The sequence below is a fragment of the Aotus nancymaae genome, unplaced genomic scaffold (genome assembly GCF_030222135.1).
Source record: "Aotus nancymaae isolate 86718 unplaced genomic scaffold, 86718_ANA_hifiasm-v0.15.2.pri h1tg000036l, whole genome shotgun sequence".
In the NCBI taxonomy this organism is placed as follows: Eukaryota; Metazoa; Chordata; class Mammalia; order Primates; family Aotidae; genus Aotus; species Aotus nancymaae.
Window position 1 is genome coordinate 78,225,598 of NW_026988450.1, and position 15,959 is coordinate 78,241,556.

The following is a 15,959-nucleotide window of genomic DNA, read 5'->3' on the forward strand; positions in this document are numbered from 1 at the left end:
ATCAGGCCCGGCATGGTGGCTCACACCTTGTAATTCCAGAACTTTGGGAGGCCAAGGTGTGTAGAGCATGAGGTCAGGAGATTAAGACCATCCTGGCGAACACAGTGAAACCCTGTCTTTACTAAAATACAACAACAAAAAAAAAATTAGCCAGGCCTAGTGGTGCGCACCTGTAGTCCCAGCTATTAGGGAGGCTGAGGCAGGGGAATCACTAGAACCCAGGAGGCGGAGGTTGCAGTGAGCCGAAATCACGCCACTGCACTCCAGCCTGGCAACAGAGCAAGACTCCATCTCAAAAAAAAAGTACAAAACTACATATATCATAAAATGCAAAATTACATTTATAATTATGTATATTACATGTATACGTAGGTAGATGATAAATCTGTAATAAAGTTACATATATAATAGACTGCAAAATTATGTACATAATTAATATAAAATATGTACCCCTGTGGGGAATGGTAGAAAGGGTCAGAGAAGTTAAAACTCAATGATAACAGGATGAATGTGGGAATGAAATCATATCCTTTTTTATTTTCCTTTAATGTTTTGAACCATTTTATTTGTCCAAAAAGGTGGCATTTTAAAAAGGAAGAGTGTGGACAGGAGAAAAATGGAAAAGAAAAGGAAGCAGAAGAGGTCAAGGGAGAAACTTGATAGAGAAAATAAGGAAACACAGGAGGGGCGAAAGCAAACAGAAGGCTCATGGCTGGTAGTTACTCTGTTAATGGGAATAAATCACACAGGCAGAAGGAAAAATAGGTAATATCATGCAGATAAAGGAAAGACAATTTACCTTGAACTTTTAATTACAAGCTAGTATCTATTAAACTATTCCTAGGTTTATAGAATTTCCCCCATTAATTGGCTCAATCCACAGAAGCACTGGTAAATTTCAGCACAAAGGAACACTTGGAACTGTTACGTGTTACCATTCTCCTCCATTCTGAACCTTCCGTTGATCTGCTGCTTTGAAGGCAAAAAGAACAAGACCCACTTTTTTTTTTTTGAGACGGACTCTCACCCTCTTACCCAGGCTGGAGTGCAATGGTGCGATCTCAGCTCACTGCATCCTCCACCTCTCGGGTTCAAGTGATTCTCCTGCCTCAGCCTCCTGAGTAGTTGGAATTACAGGCGCGCACTACTATGCCTGGCTAATTTTCTGTACCTTTAGTAGAAACGGGGTTTCACCATGGCCCACATTCTAAGACCAAATGAAATGCCACAGGCATCTTCATTAGCCAATTGATGCATCAACCATTCCATCTAGGGCCACCTACTTAGGGGAACACAGAGTGTAGGAAACAGACTTCTCTTCCAGGAGATGAAAGGCATACTACTTACTCCAATACAAAGCAACACACAACTGCGAAATAAATGGCATGGACGATATCGATACATCCTGTAAAATTAACGGGCTACAAGAGTTCCCTCCAGCTTTGGAAGGTCAGGGGAGAGGGAGCAGGGAGATGAAGGACTTGTCCTGCACTTTATCCAGTAACAGGGGACCTGTTCATTAGCTGACTCTTGACCCGTTCACCTGGTCCCAACTTGTACTCGAGATCACTTGCTGCTCTTAATGCCTCCAGCCCCTAACTGCTTTCCTGGGCTCCTCATCATGGTCATGCATTTGCCATTTTGAGCAAACCAGGTCAGATCCCCTGTGGGGTGCTCTCAACCTCTGTGCTTCTTGTTTACAGCACACACCATCACTGTAATTGTATGGTTATTGAACACTGTGAGCTCCGGGAGGGTAGCGGCCACACTGTTTTGTCATGACTGTATCCCCAGTGAGAGCATGGAGCCTGCACAAGGCATGCACTCAACAGCTGTAGCTGGTCAAGGAGATGACGTTAGCCTAGCCTGAATCAGCACAGGCCCGTCTTAACACTACTGTGAATCCCTAGCATGGCCATAGAGCTGGAACCAGGGAATCAGATAAGCAAGACAGGAGGTAAGATTTAACCCTGCCCAGAATTAGCCTAAATGATCAGGTCACTAGTGTGTAACGTAGTATTTGAAATACAGAGATTTAGACAGAATGATGGGAAAAAGTCAAACATGAACTAAAACTCTGAAAGAGCTGAGGTTCTCACAGTCACTTTTCGAGGCTACAGAAGTAAAGATATTACATAAGGTTTTTTAAAAAAATAACCAATATGGTCCAAGTTAAGAAGAGGTGTAACTGGTTTAGCAAGCTTCCGCTCTAAAATCCTGGTGCCAATTTCATGTTAGAACACAGGTTTAATGAGAATGCATACCTCTCCCCAACGTGTAATTCACAGAAGAGGGCAAAGGGGAGAATGTTACCTTGCCCAAGCTCTGGTCTAACCTCAATCCACAGACTTGGGGGAAATGTCTATCAACTCAGTACTTATTTAAATTTTTAATTTTTTTTTTTTTTGGCAGACTCTTACTCTGTCACCCAGGCTGGAGTGCAGTGGTGCAATCTTAGCTCACTGCAGCCTCTGCCTCCCAGGTTCAAGCGATTCTCCTGCCTCAGCCTCCCGAGTAGCTGGAATTCCAGGTGCCTGGCACAATGCCCAGCTAATTTTTATATTTTTAGTAGAGATAGGGTTCCACCACGTTGGCCAGGCTGGTATCAAACTCCTGATCTCAGGTGATCCGCCCACCTCAGCCTCCCAAAGTGCTGGGATTACATGCTTGAGCCACCACACCTGCCCTAGCTTCTTAATAGGCCATTTGTACTTAATAAGTGCCTGGGTATCAGAGTTTCTGGATGAAATCAACTAATTTTAGAAGCGGAAGAAACTTTGGAATTCACCTTCAACCTAACACTTTTGTTTATGAAAATACAGGGCCCAAGTGGTTACGGAACTTGTTCAGGACGCAATCCCCTAGTCATGAACTCTAGACCCAGGGGAGATCAGAGGGGTTTATGTCTATACTGTCTTTATTTCCAAAAGATTATTCTATATCACTGAGGCATCAATAAAGTCCTGTGAAATAGCTACACTAATAAGCAGTGTACAACATTTGGTATGGTATCTGGTGTAATCTTTCAGGGTAAAAGTTAGGCTCACCGCAGTGGCTCACACCTGTAATCCCAGCACTTTTAGGCAGGCGAAACATGAGGTCAAGAGATTGAGACCATCCCGGCCAACATGGTGAAACCCCGTCTCTAATAAAAATATAAAAATTAACTGGGTGTGATGGTGCGTGCCTGTAGTCCCAGCTACTCAGGAGGCTGAGGCAGGAGAATCGCTTGAACCTGGGAGGCGGAGGTTGCAGTGAACCAAGATTGCGCCACTGTGCTCCAGCCTGGCAACAGAGCGAGACTCTATCTCAAAAAAAAAAAAAAAAAAAAAAAGTAGGTCAATTAATTGCTGTCCTTATTCGGCCCTCATTACACACAACACACAAATCTCTTCCACTATTGCAAAAATGTTAGAAGATGTATGTGCTGCAGACAGGTGCTGTGACTCACACCTGTAATCCCAGCACTTTGAGACACCAAGGCAGGCAAATCACTTGAGTTCAGGAATTCAAGACAAGCCTGGCCAACATAGCGAAACCCTGTCTCTACTAAAAATATAAAATTAGGCAGGAGTGGTGGCACACACTTGTAGTCCCAGCTACTTAGGAGGCTGAGGCAGGAGAATTGCTTGAACCCAGGAGGTGGAGGTTGCAGTGAGCCAAGATCATGCCACTGCACTCCAGTCTGGGTGACAGAATGAAACTCCATGTCAAAAAAAAAAAAGAAAGAAAGAAAAAAGACATACGTGCTGCATGATGAAGAAATAAATAGAAATGCAGGCTTTATCAGATTTCCCAATCACCCAAAATAGTGAGGACTGGTATCTTTCTCAGTCATAATGCTCACCTGACCATGTAAATACTGTTGCTTGCTGTTCCACCTTTCTCTATGCTGTTCCTTTGCTGGGAACACTTTTCACAACACTCCCATATTTCCCAGCCAAACTTCTACTTACACATAAAGGCTCCCACCAGAAATCTCTGCAGACTTCAGAAATCTATAGAGATGTTAAATAAGCATTTCAAGGTAACTTACTTCCTCATTTTACCTTATGGTAAAATGCCCTGCTTACCTCTTACAAACCTTCTATGGTGTATCAAAGACTAACAACAGTAGGAGGTTTGCATAGCACTGTGTATTCCGCTGAGAAAAGTGCTACAAAACACAAGGTAGCATTTTATTAATTTATTAAATGTGATTCCTTGAGACACATACAAAGTGGTTTTGATGGATGAACCAAGCAACCCAAGATTAATAGCCTGGTTTACTGCACTCTTCTCTTTCCAAGCCTCAAGCCAAAATAAACTACCCTCAATTTATCACGTTGCAAAATGTCCTTCTGAACACTGACACCTGAATCCATTGTGGTTATTAAAAGGATGGTTGCATCCATCAGGATGGGATAGGTTATGCTGTGGTAACAAAGAAACCCTGAATCTCAGCCCTAAGGATGACCACAGTGGTCCCTCTGGGGTCAAGAAGGTAGCCCGGCAACCCCATCTTACTCATTTTCACCTGACAATCTGGTTAGCCAACTCTGTGGCTGACATCAGTTTGAAAGATATGACCCTCAGCCAGGCACAGTGGCTCATGCCTGTAATCCCAGCACTTTAGGAGGCTGAGGCAGGCGGATCACCTGAAGTCGGGAGTTTGAGACCAGCCTGAGCGACATGGAGAAAGTCCATCTCTACTAAAAAAAATACAAAATTAGCCAGGTATGGTGGTACATGCCTGTAATCCCAGCTACTTGGAAGGCTGAGGCAGGAGAATTGCCAGAGCCCAGGAGGCAGAGGTTGCAGTGAGCTAAGATGGCGCCATTGCACTCCAGCCTGGGCAACAAGAGTAAAACTCCGTCTCAAAAAAAAAAAGATATGACCCTCTCCTTTCCTTCTCCAACCACCTACAAAATTGTCTAGTGGAGCACAGTGAGAATCAGAAGTGATCATCTTTGTAAAACACCCAGGATACTGCCTGGCATATAGGTAGCAGCCAGTAAATGATAATGATGGCTACTCCCACTGTCACTACCATTATGCCCACTCTTCCTCAAATAATCATCATCATGATATTAGTATAATTCTCACAGAACAGTGATTCCTGAACTTAACTTGTCCTGAACATTAGAATCACCTGGAGAGCTTAAGAAAACTATTAATGCTTCCGTCCCACCCCCAGAGTCTATGAAGTAATTCATCTAGTGTATGGCCTGAGGCTTGGGATTTTAAAAGATTGCCAGGTGATTCTAACGTGTAGACAAGTTTGGAAACCAGCTTCAAGAGGCAGCAAGATTCATATATACACATACATGTCTTTGCATGCACACGTACGCACACACACACCTGCTCCCAAGTTCCATGAATCGTGCTCCCTCTATGACAGTAGTGGTTACATGACAGGGTGAGCTGGGTTATAGTGTGGTAACAAAGCCCCTAAATTTCATCCCTAATGAAAACCAACTGTTCACCCCTGCAGGGTCACAATGAGCCCAGAGCCCTGTTTTTCTGGTCATTATTTGACATTTAAGCCTTTTCTTTCTTTTCTTTTCTTTTTATTTTTCTTTCTTTCTCTCTCTCCCTCCCTCCCTCCTTCCTTCCGTCCTTCCTCTCGCTCTCTCTTTCTCTCTTTCTTTCTTTCGAAAGGCTCTTGCTCTGTCATCCAGGCCGGAGTGCAGTAGCATCACCTCCAGGGCACTAGTGATGCTCCCACTTCAGACTCCCAAGTAGCTGGGACTACAGGCATACACCACTATGCCCGGCTATTTTTTTTTTTCTTTTCTATTATTACTATTGATGATAGATCAGTCCTAGCAACGTAGCAATACCCTTGAGTTCAGGAGTTCAATACCCTTGCTATGTTGCTAGGACTGATCTCAAACTCCTGGGCTCAAGCAATCCTCCCACCACAACCTCCCTGAGTGCAGAGATTACAGGCATGAGCTCTGTGCATGGCTAAGCCTCTGCATTTTATCCCCAGACCTTTCCCATGTGCTATTTACTTCTACTTCATACCTTTCCCCAAGTCCAGTTGAAGTTTGCTTGAACCAGAGTAAATCAGCACCCACAGATCACACCAATGCGGACAGACTTGGGGGAAATCTGGTTAGAGGAAGGCCACTAAAGGCGATTAGCACTTAAGGCTGTGCTTTGCTCAATTCTCTGTCCCCAAGACTTAAAACACTGTACATAATGTGCTGGAAATTTGGATAGATAAATCAATTATCATCAGTAATAACCTGGAAAAAAAGCAGACACAAGAGCTCAAAAAGCACAGCATCTAAGCTGAAAACCTTATTCATCAACTTGTCACCAACCACCATTTGGGTTTCAAAGTTTTTTACTGCCGGGCACAGTGGCTCATGCCTGTAATCCCAGCACCTTGGGAGGCCGAGGCGGGCAGATTACTTGACGTCAGGTGTTCAAGACCAGCTGGCCAACATGGTGAAACCCCATCTCTACTAAAAATACAAAAAATTAGCCGAGCATGGTGGCACGTGCCTATAATCTCAGCTACTTGGGAGGCTGAGGAATGAGAATCGCTTGAACCCAGGAGATGGAGGTTGTAGTGAACCGAGATCGTGCCACTGCCCTCCAGCTTGAGCAATGGAGTGAGATTCTGTCTCTGGAAACAAAATTATTAATTTCTCCCCAGATGAAACTGTATCTGCCTGGATGGAATGGAAGTAGGTGAGGTTGGGGCACCTATGAACAAATGAGAGCCTTTCCACTGGGCAGTGAAGTACAGCACACGCACATTGTGGGCAGGAGCGGCGTGAACACATTCTGCACCAGCACACAAATGACTTTCGACAAATCGTCTTCCTGATCTGTCAGATGTTACATCTCTGCAGAACCTGGAGAAAGCCCGAAAACCCAGCTTGTTTGCCCTCATTTTGGCAGTTTAATTTAGGAACCACACTGGCTTTACATAAACTCTTTACCAAAAAAACTGTATTCTGTATTTTAAAGGCACAAGTTAACTGTGGGCCCAAGGGAAGGAAGCATTGTACACAATTACATAATAGCTACTCTATTACTTTAAAACCTAATGGCAGCCTCAGGCAGAAAAGTCAAAAGGAGAGAGAAACCATTTCTGTAAAATTATCTGATGTAATAATCTCTTTGGAGACATTGTCAGTTGACAATGGTTCTGCTTTTTCTCGAACTCATTCAATTTCTGTTATTTACCTCAACCTGGAAGAAGAGTTTTCCTCCCATCTACAGCTATTTTTAAAAAAAAAAAAAAAAAAAAAGGCCGGCCGAGGTGGCTCATGCCTGTAATCCCAGCACTTTGGGAGGCTGAAGCAGGCAGATCACGAGGTCAGGATATCGAGACCATCCTGGCTAACATGGTGAAACCCCATCTCTACTAAAAATACAAAAAAATCAGCCAGGCGCAGTGGCACGTGCCTATAATCCCAGCTATTGAGGAGGCTGAGGCAGGAGAATCGCTTGAACCCAGGAGTTGGAGGTTGCAGTGAGCCAAGATCATGCCACGGCACTCCAGCCTGGGCAACAGAGCGAGACTCAGTTTCAAAAAAAAAAAAAAAAGAGGCAGGCGAGATTCCTCTAACAAAAGCTTGAAATGAAAAGCAGTAACTACTCCCAAGGCTCTGTTTATTGCAGAAGAGTCATTCAACGAACCTTTTTAGGGTCTCTATTAACGATTTATTTTCTCTACCACAATCACAAAAAAGCAGAGGAAATAGTGTGGAAGCCACAGCCACAGCCACGCCCTGCCTGCTTCCTAGGTGTGCGTGGCGTGTGACCGCCGGCAAGCAACTCCAGCTCTCTGAACTTGCTTCCTCATCTGTAAACTGGAAATATTTATTTCTTTGAGAGGGATATTATGAGAATTAACTCTGAAAAATGTATGTCGAGTACCCAGCATTCAATTAAGGCTAGGTAAATGTCCTTCTCAGGAAGCTCACTAGAGAAGGTGAGTTTCTGGTCCACTGTGATGACTCACGCCTGTAATCCCAGCACTTTAGGAGGCTGAGGTAGGAGGATCGCTTGAACCCAGGAGTTTGAGACTGGGAAACTTAGCAAGATCCCATCTCTATTATTAATATTTCTAAAAATAAGAAAAAGATGAGTGTCTAATAAGAGATGATACTTTTACTCATATTTGTATGCCAATCCTAGCACACTGCCCACTAAGAGGCTGTCATCACGTCTTTGTCAACATCTACTTCACTCCTCCCCCATGGAGACGAATCCTTCAGTTAAACACACCTCACCTCCAATTCCAAGGACAGGTCCTGAATGGTCTAAGCCAATCAGTGTTATCCCATTTCCCCTGCCACCACAATTAGTTGAAAAATGAATGCATGTCCTGAAATGATCCAATCAGGACGAAGCTCATGAAGTTTGCTCAGTGACTCTAGAGAGAGATGGTAGCTCTTTTCTCTTACGACTTTGAAGGAAGTCAACCTGAGAACAGAGCAGACAGAAGTACAGAGCTGGAAGAATCACAAAGAAATGTAGGCGGAGTCCTGATCTATCTTTCCCTCTCCACTTTCTGGTTGTGTGAATCACTTAACTGCTTTTATCAATTATCCCATTTGAACTGGGATTTCTGTCACTTGCAATTCAAAGCACCTAACTGATACATCCTGGTGCATGGCTGAATAAATCACTGAATGAAAGATTGTGCACTTCCAATTATTTAACTCAGACTTTAAGTTCCCTGGCAGCAGAAACACTGGTCAATCATGGTCACCCAGGGCCTAACATTTCCTGTACCTAGGCCCTCCATAAGTACTTCTTTAGATAAATACATGAAATGAAACTGAACGACTCACAGTTAGGCACAGTGGCTCACTCCTGTAATCCCAGCACTTTGGGAGGCCAAGGTGGGCAGATCACTTGAGGTCAGGAGTTCAAGATCAGCCTGGCCAACGTGGCGAAATCCCGTCTCTACTAAAAATACAAAAATTAGTTGGGTATGATAGCAGGCACCTGTAATCCCAGCTACTCGGGAAGCTGAAGCAGGAGAATCGCTTGAACCCGGGAGGGAAAGGTTAGAGTGAGCCAAGATCACGCCACTGCACTGCAGCCTGGTGACAGAGCAAGATTCCGTCTCAAGAAAAAAAAAAAGGCAGGCACCGTGGCTCACGCCTGTAATCCCAGCACTTTGGGAGGCTGAGGCGGGCGGATCAGAAGACTGAGACCAACCTGACCAACATGATGAAACCCTGTCTCTACTAAAAATGCAAAAATTAGTCAGGAATGGTGGCAGGCGTCTGTAATCCCAGCTATTCAGATCACCTTGCAGTTCAGAAGCTTTGAAAGCCCTACTCTCCAGACCTGTCTGGATCAAAGGAGGGTCAAGAGGAAGCCCATACCATTTTGGAGCCATCAGACAGGCCTGGGCTCAAATCATGACTCAAAGCCTCAGCTTCTTCCCCTGAAAAATGGAGACAATAATACCTACTTCCCTGGGCAGGGGAGGCCTCATTCAAGAAATATTTATTTCCCTCCTATTCAGCTAACCCTGCTTTATTCCATGGGTTCTGCTCTGGGGTTCAGAAAAGGAAGTTATCATATGGACAGAGTGGTGGGACACAGCCCAGATCACCCAGCAGAGCCAGCCTGGGAGGATGAGAACAGGTGAGGCACACTGAGCCTCCCATACCTCAACATCCATCAGCCCCTTTAGGAGCAGCATCCCAGGTAGACAGCATAGATAGAACTGAGCCATCCAGCTTCTTGGTTTTGCTGGTTGCCTCCTTACAGAGGGGTGGGACTAGTGTGACTGGTATTATCATAGATCTGTACATCCTTAGAGGCTGTCATTGAACCACTTAGAAGTAATATGGAACTTGGCCAGACTATAAGCTCCAGGAGGGCAGGGGCTTGAATCATTCACTGGTCTATCTCTAGTACCCCAGTAGGCAATCAATGGAATATTTCCTGAGTACATGAATGAAGATGAATGAGTGGATAAACAAATACTGATGAAATCAAGATTCTCAAAAGAGAACTATGGCAAAACCCTATTATATAGTACAGTCTGCTGGCTTTGCAGCAGCTAAATCAAATACCAGGAAATCTGAGGGGCTTCTGAACTAGCAGACCTAGACTGAATTCTGGCCTTGTCAGAGCCCAGGCCTAGGACCCCAAGCAAGTTCCTAAATTCTCGGAGCTAAGTTCTTTAACAAACATAATTATCAAGATTAAATAAAAATTTTTAAATTGCAGATAAGTACAGCGGCTCATGCCTGTAATCTCAGCACTTTGGGAGGCCAAGGCAGGAGGATGGCTTGAGCCCAAGAGTTGGAGACCAGCCTGAGCAACATGGGAGACCCCTTCTCTACCAAACATACAAAAAATTAGCCACGCATGGTGGTGCTTGCCTACAGTCCCAGCTACTTGGGGAGGCTGAGGTGGATCACCTGAGCCTGGGAAGTCAAGGCTGCAGTGATTGTGCCACTGCACTCCAGCCTGGGCAACAGAGCAAGACCCTGTCTGGAAAAAAAAATTATCTGAGTGTGGTGTGTGCCTGTAGTCCCAGCTACTCAGGAGGGAGGCAGGATTGCTTAAGCCTGGGAGATTGAGGCTGCAGTAAGCTAGCATTGTACCACTGCACTCCAGCCTGGGCCACAGAGCAAGGCCCCATCTCTAAAAAATAAAATAACGTAAAATAAAATGAAAATAAAAGTGGGGTGATGTCAGTTAACGTGTCCAGCCCAGCATCTACGGCATAAGGTAGGGACCCAGAAAATGTCCCTTCCCTATGAATGCCCTTTACATTTGGAAACAGCTATCTTATGTCTCCTCTGTCTCCTATTTCTTGTTAAATATTTCAGCTAATTTGATGGTATCCTCAGATGACTTGATTTCAGAGCCCTCTTCTATCCTTCCCCTCTGCAAAGGCTCCATCTGTTAAAACCCCACTCGGGGTATTGCATAACCAGCTCACAGAATCAGCAGCACGCTCCTGTTTGCTCATTCATCTGTTAATTCATTCACTGAGTAAACACTGATTAAAAACCTACTATATTGGACATCCTTGGCTTTTGCCTACCCACCATTCACAAACGGTACCTGCATTTCCCTGGGGACCTGCAGTCTTTCCCTCATTCTCAGTCCCTGTACCTGAGCAGGTGCAGGCTGCACCCAATCTCCCTCAGAGGGAGGGCATTTGATCCAAGTTGGCCAATCAGAGCATTGCATTTGCTTGCCACAGCGATTGGTTCAGGGATGTACATGTTATCCAGAAAAGACCAATCAGAGAGACAGTTGGACTCAATTCTAAGACTTCTGTTGAACTACTGGAACACTGGCTTTTTTTTTTTTTTTTTTTTTACCTCCTGCTAGAACTGCTGACAACCATTTTGTACCACAGTCCAAAAGAAAAAGGAGGCACTGCTGAAGATGGTGAAAAACTGTGTAAGCCTTGGCAACACTTTAAGCCTTGGATCCACCATGCCTTATGTTTCATTCCTAGATTCTTCAGTTACATAAACCAACAAATCCCCTTTCTGCAGAAGCCAGTTCGAGGTGAGATTCTGTTTCAAGGTCGACAGAATCCTGACTAATGAAATCCGAAGTGCTGTGGTGTAGGCTGCATGCTGGCTATACACAGATGAAGCGAGGTGATCCATACCATCCTTCCACACTCACAGGCTGATGTGGAGATAGCTACAAACAACTACAGTTATTTAAAGCCAATAAGATAATTGCTTTAATTAAATGCTACACAGTGCAATATGAGCACAGCACAGCACCTGGGTCCAGGAAGGCCTCACAAAGCAATAGCTACTTCCTATCTCTATTCAGGCAGTGAAGATGGAATTGCTATTTGGGGGAGTCAGATAACACTGTTGATTCACATTCATCTTGCAGTAAACTAAAACCACTACATCCCACATTGCACATAAGGGTAATGATACTTTAAACTCTTAACAGCTCTCTCAGAGCCTACAAAATACTGTCTCAAGAGACCAGCAAAGTGCTAAGGTCAAATAACTCTCACTCTCAAGTATTTCATCTGAATTGTGCAGATAATGTTACGCTCTTAAATACCACCCAGGTCAGTTTTTGTGATTTTGATTCCATACGCTTAAGTTTTCATTCCAGTTTTCTTGACCATTTGGGCATTGATCACATCACAACAGCATCAAAACAGCCCTTTCAGGATGAATAACCTCCTTACTGAATTTATTTCCAAATGATCAAGGGAAGGGGCAGAGAGAAAGCCTCTGGCTCTACAAAACATTTCCTGATGGGTTAGAAATGTGACTGATTGCAGAAAACAACAATAACAACAATAAAAGCACCTCTGGGAACATCTATTTTGAGAAGAAAGGTCCTAAAGGGCACTCTTTTTAAGTGAACAGAAGCTGGTGTCTCTTAGACCTTTGATGATGCATACTCAACGGGAAAGTTGTAAAGATAAAATAATTCGGAAAAGGAGGACATCGCAGGACAAATTCTCCTTGCTTTTGTTGTTTCTAAACACATCAGCAATTCATGTGGTCCAGAAACACAAGCTACAGCTTTCCAGAACAAAGAATCTGACAGTTGGAAAAATTAGTACTGACTCAATACTTCCATGTGGTCTCAAGAAAGGTGCCAGGGACTAGTGTAAGGAGAAAGGCTTGAGATGCCTCCCAGATAACTCAGATTTCTATGAAGCAGCTGGGTTACCCCTGTTTCCAAAATACCCTGTAGGCTGCCATGGAATTTCCCTTCCTCTACCTGCATGCCACAGGTCTTTGCACAACAAAGGTACCATCCCTCTTCTTGAAAATGGGATTATGGGCCAAGTACAGTGGCTCACACCTGTCATCCCAGCACTTTGGGAGGCCAAGTCAGGAGGATCGCTTGGATCGCTTGAACCCAAGAGTTCAAGACCAGCCTGGGCAAGACAGGGAGACCCCTATCTCTACAAAATGAAAAAAATTAGCCAGGCGTGGTGGCACATGCCTGTAGTCCCAGCTACTCAGGAGGCTGAGATGGTAGGATCACTTGAGCTTGGGAGGTCAAGGCTGCAGTGAGCCGTGATCATGCCACTGCACTTCAGCCTGGGTGATCAAGCAAAAGCCTGTCTCCAAAGAAATAAAGAAAAAGAAAAAGAAAATGAGATGATCATTTATTACACATTTACTAGGCAGCTCTGTAGTCCAGGTATCAGCAGGCAGTGGAGAGGACTCCAGTGTTCTGCATGTGTAAGGACACATCCTCACATCCTGACCTGTGTGATCTATCTTACCTGTGAGCAGATAACACAGGTAATTGCCTGGTGCTTGGCAAATGCTCAATAAAGATTGGTTTCCCATGGGGGATATGCAACCCCACCTAGGAGACCTGCTAAATCTCCTCTAAACATTCAAAGAAATATAAAAGGACATACATCAGGATATCTTCCACCCACCCAAGACCCACAATCCTCTAAGCTTTTCCAAGAAGTATACAGAATTCCCCCAGACACTGTGCGTGTGTGTGTGTGTGCATGTGTGTGTGTGTGTGTCCTTCCAGCAATCGCTTAGGCATAATCAAGCATGAGTATGTGTGTGGGTGGGTGTGTATAAACACTTATACCCTCTTCTTGTTTTCCTGTACCTGGCAGCATATCACATATACGTTCCTGCGTATTGCTTTTTTCTTAAACTTAAGAATATACCCTGAAAATCACTCCTTCTTAGCAGATATAACCTACTATTTTAAACAGTGGTGGAGCAATCTACTGTAAGAATATATGTTCAATCAATTCCTTATTTTTCATTTTTTTGGGTCTTGTTTGTTTATTTTTTGAGACAGAGTCTTGCTCTTGTCACCCAGGCTGGAGTGCAGTGGCGCAGTCTCAGCTCACTGCAGCCGTCACCCCCGGATTCAAGCTAGTCTCCTGCCTCAGCCTCCCGAGTAGCTGGGATTACAGGCACAGGTCACCACACCGGCTAATTTTGTATTTTTTGGTAGAGACACGGTTTCTACCACATTGGTCAGGCTGGTTTCTAACTCATGACCTAAGTGATCCACCTGCCTCAGCTTCCCAAAGTGCTGAGACTATAGGCATGAGACAGCACGCCCAGCCTAAATCAATTTCTTATCGACATACATTAAGTTGCTTCCACGGTCTATTACTAGCAATGCTGCAATGAATATATATTACATGCATCTTCACACACATGTATTACTATAGGAAAGACAGAACTTATAAGATAAAATCCTTGAAGTGGGATTGCAGGGTCAGAGGGTATGTGCACTTAAAATGGTAGACAGTACCAAATGGTCCTCCAAAGAGGTTGTACTAATTTTCACTCTCAGAATGAGTATGCCAGTTTCTCCAACCACATTCACAAAAGATTGCTTTGTTTTTAAATACAAAAGAAGAAAGGCAGAGCTCCACTCTTGCTCCATTGCCTCTTCTTGCCCCTGTGATATCATACATGACATTACTACTTCCTAAAAATTCTACCCCTGGATGCACAAACCAGAGATCAGAGTTTAAAATAGGCCGAGTGTTGTGGCTCATGCCTGTAATCCTTGCACTTTGGGAGGCCAAGGCAGGAGGATCACTTGAGTCCAGGAATTCAAGACCAGCCTCTATACAAAATAAATTTTACTTTCTTGTTTAAATTTTATTTATTTTATTTTATTTTGAGACAGGGCCTCACTCCATGGCCCAGGCTGGAGTGCAGAGGAGGGATCCTGGCTCACTGCCACCTGGGCTCAAGAAATCCTCCCACCTCACCATCCCAGGTAGCTAGGAGTACAGGTGCATACCACCACACCCAGCTAATTTTTATATTTTTTGTAGAGACAGGGTTTTGCCATGCTGCCCAGGCTGGTCTCAAACTCCTGAGCTCAAGTGATCCTCCCACCTTGGCCTCTCATGCTGAGATTGCAGGCATAAGCCACCAAGCCCAGACAAAAATAAATTTTAAAAATATTAGCAATGAGTGTTTTTTTTTTTAAATTAGTGCAGTGACCCATAATTCCTTCACTGCAACCAAGCCTGGGTGACAGAGTGAGGCCCTATTTTAAAAATAAAAATAACAACAACAAATAGTTTAAAATAAAACGAACGCCAAAGGCAGTGGTGTTCTGGAGGTGGCTATACTGACTCAGGAGTCCTGACCGTGTTGATCTCTTCCAAACTCCGTGTTCAGTGGCATCATGTTGGTGAAATTGGTCACGATGGAAGTATTTATACCATAAAAATCAGCAAATGCTACAAATTAGGGCTTCTTTTCTTTTCTTTCTTCCTTTTCTTCTCTTCTCAAATCGCTGTAAACATTTACCAGCACACCAATGTAGACTACAGTGAAAACGGAGGGTGTAATAGCCTCCTTTGAATATTTTGCCCTTGATGTCCTAGTCACAAATTCTTGGAACCTAAGGATTGGAAGATGTCTGAAAGGACATCTAATCTTTGTCTTCTAATACTGCCTCTCCCTTAGTCCCTCTATGTAGACATAAGTAGTACCATTGATACTTTTTCACCATTATTTCATATACCCATCTCTTAATCACTTAGAGCCTACTCTTGGTGATTTCCCATAGTGTAATACTTGCAAACACAGACTCAAGGCCAAATCCTAGCTCTATCATTTGCCAGCTATGTGACCATGAGCTAGTGGCTTAAACTGCTTTTTAGTTTCTTTGTCTATAAAATTTAGATGATCATAATAATGCCTCCTCATAATTTTGTTCTAAGGAGTAAATGAGTTAATACAAATAAAGTACACAGAACAATGGTATGTACTATGCACTTAACAAATTTTAACCATTACTGTCTTCCAGTTCCTTAATTCTCTCTTTAGCTATGTCAAATCTGTCATTTAACTCTTTTGTTGGATCTTAATGATTTTTTTTCCTTTCAATTTGGCTACTCTTCAAGTCAACCTATTCTTTTTCTACCTTTCTTCACATTTTTTTATATTATATTTAGTTCTTAATCATTTTATTTCTTTTTGCTTGTGAACCCAAAGACATCTTAATCATTTTAAATA

At 43.6% G+C, this 15,959-nt stretch overlaps 1 protein-coding gene across 15 annotated transcripts in view; it reads right to left on the reverse strand.

Annotated features, from left to right (window-relative positions):
• The window catches only part of CYRIB (CYFIP related Rac1 interactor B), a 172,348-nt gene that overhangs the window by 106,763 nt on the left and 49,626 nt on the right, over nt 1–15,959 (reverse strand). The window contains exon 1 of one of the 15 annotated variants that reach the window (XM_064384587.1): nt 8,802–8,819. The exons of 13 other annotated variants lie outside the window; for them this stretch is intronic. The gene's annotated coding sequence lies outside the window, so the exon portion shown is untranslated. Of the gene's footprint in view, nt 1–8,237; nt 8,255–8,801; nt 8,820–15,959 lie in introns of those variants that run through there. One more of the 15 variants, XM_064384588.1, reaches the window with a different exon arrangement.